Here is an 11,480-nt window from a genome sequence, read left to right as displayed (position 1 = left end):
TTTAGAAAATACTATTTTTGGCCAGGCACTTTAGCAAACTATGTGGTAATGATAATTGAAAATTAAAAATTTACCATTTTGTGCATGTTGGATGAATCAGAATAATCAGATTTGGGACCAAATAAATGATTGCTTTATTATTTGCATATTTTTATATGATTATTAGAACGAAGTTTAAGTAAATTGCCTGCTAATAGAATCAGAATTCTTCCAGATTGTTTCCAGCAGTTACAGGTATTAAATTTTCACCATGCACCAAGTAATAGCTGGGTGGTGTATAAAAGGAACTTTAAATTAGGGAGAGGTGAAAATTTGATGTTAACATTTTGTAAATCCCACCCCTAAATAAAGTTTTTCCTCTGGATTCCTGCCAGCTTTGTGAAATCTATTGCTGGGAACTTTCTGCACCGAGTCAAACCATGAACTCCAGGCTGCTAATTGCCCAGAGGCTGCCTTCTCCCATGGGGAGCAGAAGTATGTATCTTAAAGCTCTGAGGATCAGCCTAGCACCTTAGAGTTTAGAGCAAGGCCTGGGCTTATGGCGCAGCTGAAGGCTGCAGCCCCAAGACCGGCTTCAGTATGACAATCATTACCTGGGAACTACGTACAGCTCACTGTACTGATCAAACAGGAACCAGAGCCAGACTTTGCTCTCAGAGACCTTGCACTTCACAGGGGAAACAAAGCTAGTAGCTAGAACAGGGCACTAACCCATGTGCTATTACAGAGGGAGACACCCTTTCTGACCTGGGCAAACAGGAAGTGCTTCCTGCAGAAGGTGGTGTCTAAGAGGGTCCCAGCTCCCTGGGACCCCATGAAGGTGCAGGTTAGTCACTGGTAGTTCTCATCACTTAGGAGACTCTCCAGAGACGTTGTTGGGGAGGGCAGGAGAGGAGAAAGAACTAGAATTTCCCTGAGAGGCTGAGAACTCCCAGGCAGGCCCTAGTACTAACAGATGACACCTTTCCTCCTACCCCACCTCCAACAAGGCTCATCTGGACCAGAAGCAGGCCTCAAGCCCCCACAGAAGTCCCTGGGACTCCGAATTTTAAGGTCACAGAGGAAAATAAAGGTACTGTAAACCAAGGGTGCCAGCCCCTGGCTTCCTTTCACTGTTTTCTCCTCTCATCTCAGCCACGATTTGTTCAGCAAAGATCCGAGTAGCTACTCCTGTACTGCATGGTAGGGATTCAAATAATGAAGTGGACATACACATAATAATAGTTACCATTGGTTGAATACTTGTGCGTGCCAGGCATTGTGCTCTCCGCTTTCATACATCTTCTCATGTAACTTTCACAACTGCCTTAAGAGAAACAGGCATTATTATCTCAGTTTTACGAATAAGAGTACTCCGATGAAACAAGGTTAAACAACAATAACAACCACAAAAAACTACTTGGTATTTTAACTGAGGAGGGGCAAAGCCAAGACTTAAACTCAGGGGTGTCTGACTTCAAGGGCTGCGCTGTTCATTGCATGACATTGTTTTATAAATAAGGTATGGTCTCTGTCTTCAATGAGCTTACAATACATAATTAAGAATAAATCCAGGCTAAATTAAAAATAGAACTATGATATCATCCAGCAATCCCACTTCTGGGTGTCTGTCCAAAGGAAACGAAATCACTGTCTCCAAGAGGTGTCTTCACCCCATGTTCATGGCAGCACTACTCACAGCCACCAAGACATGGAGGCAACTGGGTGTCTGCTGACAAATGAATGGACAAAGAAAACGTGGTACATATATACACAGACAAAATGGAATGTTATTCAGCCACAACAAAGAAGGAAATGCTGCCATTTGTGACAACATGGGTATACCTGGAGGGCGTTATGCTGAGTGAAATAAGTCAGACAGAGAAAGACAAATACTGTGTGATCTCACTCACATGCAGAATCTGAAAAAGCTAAACTCAGAAACAGAGAGCAGAATGGAAGTTGCTAGGGGCTAGGGGGTGGGGGAATAGGGAGAGGTTGCTCAAAGTGTACAAACTTTCCATTATAAGAGGACTGAATTCCGAGGATCCAGTGTACAGCATGGTGACCATAGTCAATGACACTGTACTGTGTACTTGCAGTTTGCTAAGAGAGTAGACAGATCTTAAACATTCCCACCAAAAGAAAGTAACTGCGTGAGGTGATGGAGGATGTGTCAATCAGCTCATTTGTGGGAATCCTTTCACGATGTCTATTATAGCAAATCATGTTGTAAGTTTTAATATATCATTATATACTTAATATAAAACATATTACAATTTTATTTGTCAATTATACTTTAATAAAGCTTTGGGAAAAAAGAGAAGAAATTCAGGCCAACATATATTACTTTAATAATAAGAAGGTTCTTTGAAAAAACAAGCCAGGCAGAATAAATTAAGTGCAATAACAGAGAGATAAGAAACATGCTGAAAGACTACGGCAGAAAGAGTTTCTGATTTCAGGAAGATCTCAGGGGAATGCCAACGTTAAATGCTCAGAAGGAGCGTTTTCCCCAAATTTCACAAAATGATTAAAACCTGAAATATGCTTCTTTAAAAAATACATCGTCCCTTACCATTTTCCTCATGTGGTTTTTTTTTTGAGTCCTCCTAATAATCTTAAAATTAGGAGTCACTAGCTTACATCTAAAGAAAATGTCTGAGTAGAAAATGCCTCCTGGTGATCCTGAGTATTTCGGTCGTCTGAATTACGGTAAGCCTTTCGTGGCCCAGTCTTAGTGTAACGTAAAATAAGAAAATGGTCCCTAACAATGTTGAAAGCAATTAAAATCTTCCCTTCAGAAAACTCGAGGTGTGTGGTGGGCAGATACATTCTTAACGTAGAGCAAAATGTAGAAAGTAGCTTTCTCCGATCTGTCATTTCAACATCTCTTCCCGATAACAGCAGCTATTCCTCAAAATCTCTGCTAATATTCTCCCAGAAACTCCAACACTCTCATGTTTTTTCCCCTTTCTTCCCTGGGATCCAGTCTATTTTTTTCCATGAGTCACTTACTTTCTTTTCAATGTAAATTTCGCCAGTCTTCCCTTTCTTTGGCATTTCCCTTCTGCTCTCCCTAGCACGCTCTTCTACACCCTCCAACACACACACACACACACACGCACACACACACACGCACACACACACGCACGCACGCACACACACACGCACACGCACGCACACACACGCACGCGCGCACACACACGCACGCACACACACGCACACACACCTGTACACTCTTCACTCTGATCTACTAATAAAGCCCAAAAAAGAGGGAAGGGAAAAATAGTTAGGTGGACAATAGCAAAATATTCCTTAGCAGGTAAGAGGAAAGAAGCTGTGAATACTTGTCTTGATATTTATTATTGTCATACATTTTATTCTCTGTTATCCGTATGTAAAAAGACAAAACTTTTAATTTATCAAAAAAGCATACTGTCATGGATCTGTAGAAACTCAAAGCAGAACACTTCTGAAATGTTCCTTGGTTAAAGATTTAAACAGTCTGAAAGGTAAATAGCAGTTAAAAATTTCTATCTGATTTTCTAAGCATTCCCAGGTAAAAAAATCCCGACAGGGCACTATAATAAAGAAAGGCAAGTAGGTAAAGCAGTGGCAGTGACTGATATATGTTAAAATTAATTTGTCAGTTTGAAAAGCTGAACATTTCTGCGTCCTGATGATGAACAAATTGGGTTCTGCCAAACCAAGGAAGACCAGGAATTTCAGATGAAGAGTCCTGAAGTTCTTGTCCCTTGTAGGTGGCACAGAGGGACAATCCACAGAGGCTGCATGCAGTGTGTTGAGTATGTGGAGGCACAGCCCAAGAACAGCATGCGTTGGGCTTCTGCAGACCCTGGGGTCGGCCTACTCTTGTTTGCATGAGCTCTCTCCCCAGAGAGAGACAGACAGACCGAGACGGAGAAGCAGAAAGAAGACAGAGAGACTTCTCTTTTGGCAGGGCTAATAGTATTTTCACATAATTTGGGACATTGTTTCCACCAAATTTTTAGCATAGTGTCGACTATTAGCAGATTAAATTACTTCAAGCACAAGAAAGCACATTTTACCTCGAAAGTACCATACAAATATAAAAGTTGGTTATTAGATGACAACCATATGAGCAGCATTTTCACAAACATAAGCTCATTTTGTTCTCACAAAATCTTATGGGGCGGCATAACAAATATGATGAACACAAAATTTAAAGATAAGAGGCACTGATTAAGACGTTGCTGTGCCTGGTCCTCTGATGTCCAAGACTAACAAAAAACCATGCAGGGGCCAGCCTGGTGGTGCAGTGGTTAAGTTTGCGCACTCCGCTTTGGCCACCCGGGGTTCACCAATTCAGATCTCAGGTGCGGACCTTTGTACCACTTGTCAGGCCGTGCTGTGACGGTGTCCCACATATAAAGTAGAGGGAGATGGACACGGTTGTTAGCTCAGGGCCAGTCTTCCTTAGCAAAAAGAGGAGGATTGGCATCAAATGGTAGCTCAGGGCTAATCTTCCTCAAAAACAAAACAAAACCAAAAAACCGCGTAATTGTTATCATACAATGAATTTAACAAGAAAGTGCTATATACAGATTTTACCATTAAATTTCTTTGTTTCTGTAGACTAAATGGAACTATGTATCAGTGTTTCTTGGGCTGAAAACCTGGGAGCCATCTTCCTTTTTCCTTTATATCCCACCTCTATCAACAAATCCCGTCAGGTCTCCCTTCAAAATACGTCTCCCTTCTGGCCACTGCTCACTCCTCTTCTCTGCCACAGGCCACCACTGATGCCTCATGGGATGGCTGCATCCTCCCCCCAGAATTCTGCTAGGAGAGGTCCTCTGAAAAGGAAGATCAGAGCACCCCCTGCCCTGCCTCAGCACCTCTGTCTGCTTCTTACCTGGCCTGGTGCTGGCCTCCTCTTTTTCCCCCCTGGTCCCCTCCAGCCACAGTTGTTCTAATGTCCCTCTACGAAGCGTAATTGTTACAGCCTCAGGGCCCTTAAATTTGCTGTTTACCCAGCTTAGAATACACTTTCCTCAGGTCTTCCAATGGTTCAGGCTTCACACCCTTCAGGTCTCCAACCAAACACACAGAGGCGTTTCCTGAATCCTTATCTAAGTGAATGTCCTCGTCCCTGCCACTCCCGGCCTTTTGCCCTGCTTTATTACTTCTCAGAGCACTTATCACAGTCTCAGAGGATATCATTTACTCCTTCACTTGCTTATGGTTTCTTCCCTCCTTGGAAGGTAAGCTCCTTGGGAGCAGGCACTTTGTCTTTTTCACTGTTGTATCCTAGAATAGTGTGTAGGACACAAAAGGTATTTAAGAGTTATTTGTAGCACGAATGGATGGACAGCCTGAACCTTAAACAGAGGTCTTGTCAGGGCACCAGGCTGCCTCTCCGGGTAGAAGATGGACCCCCAAAATGGAGAGTCAAAAGAATGGCAGATTTGGACCTGGGACAGCATCCTCTTAACCCCAGCATCAGTGAGCAAGTCCCTCCCTCAGGGGTGTGTGCCGGGACTGAAATGAAATAGGCTTTGGACCCAGAACTGGGTGGGAATTCTGCATTGTCACCTGGTTTGGCTTTTAGGCAGGTTATTTCAACTCTCTGAGTCTCAATGTTCTTGACTTGAACAAGAAATAAACTTTTATTGTGTTGAGCCATGGTCATTTGGAGGTTGTTACAGCCACCACTGTTAAATGACCCACGTAAGCTAGGATCATGCTCCTCGCTCCTCCTGTTGTCCTGAAACTCTCCTTTTCCCAGTCTTCTTTTCCTCACTAAACCCTCTTACCTGTCTCCCTACCCATTCCAAACAAGAAGGGAAAAGGGAATTTAAGTTTTCCTCAATTACTTATTTTGAAAATTTTCAAACCTTCAGAAAACTTGAAAGAGTAAAATTAACACACTTTTTACTTAAATTCACCAATTAAAACAATTTTGCCATATTTGGGCTCCTTCTCTTTCTGTCTCTTTATCTCTCTCTCTCCACACACACACACACACACACACGCACACACACACACACACACACACACAATTGCAATCATCCTGACACTTCACACCTAAATACTTTATCATCTATCTCCTTAGAATGGACACTCTCTTACATAATAACCACAGTACCATTATTACACATACAATTTTAAGCACTAGTTAAATATCACCTAATAGTCCATAATCAAATTTCCCCCAAATAGAATTTATTCATAGAATTTACTTGATCCAAGATCTATTGCATTTGGTTATGTCACTATTTAGAGTATTTTCCCTGCCTTTTGTTGGCTTTTCACAAGCTAGACATTTTTGAAGAGTCCAGGCCAGATAATGTAAAGAAGTTCCCACAGTTTGGATTTGTCAGATGGTTTCTTCATGATTAAATTCAGGTTAAACCTTTTTGGCAAGAATATTCCACAGGTGATGTTGTAATTCCCACTGCATCCACCAGGAGGCACATCTCATCAGTTCGTGCCATTATTGATAACGCTAAATTTCATCACTTCCTTTATGATAGTGTCCACTAGATTTCCCTATAGTAAAAATATAACTTCCCCTCTGTTCTTAATAAATAATTTATATGATAGGTATGATATTTTGAGACCATGTGAATATCCTGTTCCTCCAAAGCCTTGCTTTTATTGGTTTTATCATCCATTGATGATTCTTTTCTGAATCCCTCATTACACTGGGAATGGTGAAATAGCGATTTTCTAAATCTGTCTTTCCTTGCTCATTTATTAGCTGGCATTCTTCTGTAAAAAATAGCTTTCTCTTTTGTCCCTCATCAGTCAAGCAATCTCTCTCTCTCACTATACACTCATAATACTTTTTAAATTGAAAGTTTTATAATCTAGCGCTACTCAAACTGAGATCTATGGACCAGCAGCATCAGCATCCCTGCAAGCTGCCTAGAAATGTAAATTCTCAAACCCCAGCCCAGACCTATTAACCAGAATATCTGGGGGGTGGCGGGTGGAGGAAGTTCCTGGAATTTGTGTTATTATCGACACTGTTATAGTCCATTTCTGTCATTATTCTTTTTGATACTCAAACTGTCCAAAATTTGTCCAGGAGAAGCACCTTCAAGCTAGCTACTGTGTTCTGTTGATATGTTCCTATTTGTCCTTGCGTACTTCCTTGTTTGGGATGACACTGAGTCACCTTGTACTTTCCCTACTTGGCTGCCTCAGACCCAGAATTAACCATTTCTCCAAGGAGCCCTGGTTCCTTTCATTGGGGAGTGGTATTTAGAAACTGAATAATGATGAAAGCTGTGCTCATTGTTACTGAGGTGTCACAAACACACACACACACACACATATGTATATTTTTCATAATACTGAGACCTCCAAATTGAATCCACACCACAGGATTTTTCCATATCTTCCCCAGTCTTATTTGTATCCCTCTTCTACAAAGAGCTCTGGCTTTAAAAAGCATCAATACATTTACTCATTTGCCCTATGCTACAACACAACAAAATATTTTCAGAATCATTTACCACTACCACCATCTCTAATAAACCTACTCAGGAAAGTACAAGATTTCTTTTTAGTTTTTTCTGTCATTATTCATAGTGCTGTGTTCAAAAGTTATTTGAACTGATTTTTTTTGTGTGGTTATGTTATAAATACAATATTGACTTTAGGTTGATTTTTCCTATTAGTACTCAATTTTAAGTTTTCACTCTTTATCTTTTTAAGTTAATATTAATTTTAATTTTTGAATTTGTAGAATATTAACATTACTCAAAATTAATAACTATACAGGGACCAGCCCAGTGGTGTAGTGGTTGAGTTCACATTTTCCACTTCAGCGGCCCTGGGTTTGCTGGTTCAGATCCCGGGTGCGGACCTACACACCGCTGTGGTAGGCATCCCACATATAAAGTAGAGGAAGATGGGCATGGGTGTTAGCTCAGGGTCAATCTTCCTCAGCAAAAAAAAAGAGGAGCATTGGCGTCAGATGTTGGTTCAGGGCCAATCTTCTTCTTCTTCAAAAAAGTGAAAACGATATAAAAAGGTATTTTCAGAGAAGTCTGGCTCACATTGTAGCCATCCCCACCTGTCCCCAAGCTGTAAACATTTTTGTTATTTTCTTATTTATCCTTTTGTTTTCTCATTGCAAAATAAGCAAATACATATAAGTATTCTTATTTTCCCCTATTTCTTACACAAAAGACTACATTTTATATACAGAAAATAAATAATATTAAAATAGAGATATGCTACCAACTCATTATTATATTAAATAATATATTAGATAAGAAGAAAGCCTCCTTAGTACAACAAACTGATTCTCATATATCCCTCTTCAAATTATACACAAGGTGGCATTATATTTCTAAATCAGGTTGGATTTTCTTTCACTTTAAAGCATTTTCCCACTAGAGCCCAAAGTACCTACTGTAGTTGCCTATTAAGGGAGAACATGAGAGATTGTGGTGATGAGATACCATCCTCTATGTACCTTGGGATATGTACCTCTATGTACCTTGTACCATGGGATAACCCCCATTATCTACAGAGTTACCTTTCTGTTCTAGTTTTATAGAAAAGGATACACTTTATATTTATTCTAAAATTTAATCTTGTGTAAAAAATAGTCTGACCTTAATTTGTAGAAATAAAACCCACATATATATAAGTTCACATAGAAAATCTAAAACACACCAAAATGTTTGGATGGTTACATTATAGATGGATAGAATTCCTTATAGTTTTCAGTATTTTCCAAATTTTGTATAGTGAGCATGTGTTACTTTTATATTTAGGGGAAAAAACATTATTTTCAGAGAGCTGTTTAATCTTCATATCCTACATAAAACATGAGTGGACAATGCATGGCCCTAGGACTCATTTCAAATACATTGATGTAAAGTAATAAGAAACTCTTTTAAAGACCAGAAATATTGCAATGTACAGACACAGGGGGGCACTGTAACCAAGTTTTTATAATTTAAGAAAAAAACGCCCAGAAACCAAAAAAGCGAGCATGTACCGAGCATTCAGTCTAGGGCGGGTTCTACTCTGAACATTTATATGTGTTAGCTCATTTAATTCTCACATTAGCTCTGTGGGGTAGCACTATTATTACCCTCAGTCACAAGGAAGAGATCCGAGACTGAAACTGTGCAGCCACCTACAATTGTGAGAAGCATTTACTGTGATCTTTTGTATGTAATCAATTTCCTACTCTCTTTTGATAATTTGTTAATTTGCTTTTTTCATCTATAATCATATCCATATATTATATATCATTACTTTATTATTATATATCTTACAGAACCATCATTTTTCAGTGCTACATCATTTTCAATGAAGTAGATACCCCATAGCTTACTTAACCATTTTTCTATTATTGGTTTTTTAGATTGCTCACAATTATTCATGTAAATAATTCAACAACAAACATGTTCATGCATGTATTTCCCCTTCCTCATATTTATTCTTTCATTCAGCAAATAGTGACTGAATATCTAATAGGTGCCAGACACCACATTAGGTACTGGGTTTAGGATTTTTTCTCTAGGATAGTATTCCAAGGTTGAAAAGTGAGAACATGTTTTATGCCTCAATACATATTATCAAATTCCTTTCTAAAAGGTCAACATCAGGTTATTCTAAATGAATTATTTAAAAAGAAAGAAGAAAAGAGGTGTAAAAACTTCTAGTCATTAGATGAGTGATGACTACAGCATTATGTGTTGAAGACATCAAAACAAATAACATTGTGGAGTTCAAATCACTCAAGGCAGGAAAAAATTAATGCCAAGATTTATAGGTTTTTTTGGTAGTTTTTGCCTAATTATGACTCAAAATCAAGACACAATAAAAGAAAAGATTGATAAATTCACGACTACATAAAAATGAAAGAAATTGTGGCAAACATCATAAAGCTAAAAGTCAAATATCAAACTTGGAGTTAATATTTGCATTATATATCATAGATAAAGGTCTTTTGTTCCTAATATAAAAGAACACTAAAAAAATCAACAAAAAAAGAACCAAAACTCTATAGACAAAAGTACAAAAAGACACACACACAGTTAACAATAAATGACATTAAAATAACCTTAGGCAAATGAAAAAAATCTTTAGCTTCACTATTTGAGAGATTCAAATTAACACTACGTTTAGATACCACTCCTTACCTCTCATGTTTTCAAAATGTGTAAATTTGACAACATATTCTGTAATTCTCTTGGTGAGGTTGTGGGAAGACAGATAATCTCATCCAGTGCTGGTGGAAATACAAAATGGTATAACCTCTGTGAGAATTTGGCAATATCTAACAAAGCTACAATTGCATTTACCTTTTAATCTAGCAATCTCACTAGGTTCTTCATTGTGGCATTATTTGTAATAGCAAAATATTGGAAATAACCTAAATGTTCTTCCATTGGAGACTGTTTTTTTTAAAAAAAGGTATATTCCCAGAGTGAAATACTAGTCATCCAAACAAAAGAATGAAACTAAAAGGCTCAAGAGGCAATGACACCCCAGGAGCAATGAGTACAACTAAAGTCTAGATCTTGGTTTTGAAATATTATACCTCTCTGAAAAGAAGCAGAGCTCCTTGGAGAAATGGCAGTTCAGACCTGGGGCTGGTAAAACACAAGGGGAGCCTGAAATACCTTGTGTCTGGAAACAAGAAAGAACTCAAAGGCTGATGGAGACAGGTCAAAATGTTGGAGGAGCAGCTGAAAGGGATGCCCACTGACCAAATCTGACACAATTTGAGCATCAAAAAAGAATACAGATGGTAATGGATTATAACACATTGAATAAATAAAAACAAAAAACTGTAAGTCCATAGTGATAGTCATTAAAAATATAAGAAAAGGAAAAGGAAAGAAAAGGTATGGGTGGGGGAAAGGAAAGCTCTCTTATACAGACAAATGTCAAGGATGTGATAGAATGGGAAAGCCACTATCTATGCAACTGTAAAGTAATGACTAATCTTGGGTAAAACACAACTTATTTGTATAATAAAATCACAGAATGATTTCCTGAAATATCTTCTGGCCGTATCTATGATCTAAGATTAACAGACTTTGAAATGGAAACCTTGATCCTATAAAGGAAAAGCTATGGGACCCTTACTTTATTTTTTTCTTTCTCCTCAAAGTTGAAAACCATCATTTGCAAGTCCAATATGGGCAGATCCCCAGTTTCCTGACCTTGAATTCTTTTCATCTTTCATCATGTGGCTACAAGGTATATTGTAACTACCTGCTAAAAGAGGCTTTATCATCATCAACAAAATTGAAAGACGAATGTCAAATTGTGAATTTGATATATACTTGATAATGTACTTGATTTATACATTTGCAATATATATCATAAAGTCTAATGTCCCTAATATAAATAATATATTGTTTCTATACAGTTATTTCTATATTGTTAAAGCTGTGGAGAAAAAGATTCTGTTTAGCCTGTTGAGCCAGATAAAGTGTCCCATCTCCAGTCTAGAGCAGGGATTTGCTGAGGAA

This window comes from Equus caballus, chromosome 19, assembly GCF_041296265.1.
Source record: "Equus caballus isolate H_3958 breed thoroughbred chromosome 19, TB-T2T, whole genome shotgun sequence".
In the NCBI taxonomy this organism is placed as follows: Eukaryota; Metazoa; Chordata; class Mammalia; order Perissodactyla; family Equidae; genus Equus; species Equus caballus.
This window is presented reverse-complemented; position numbering follows the sequence as displayed.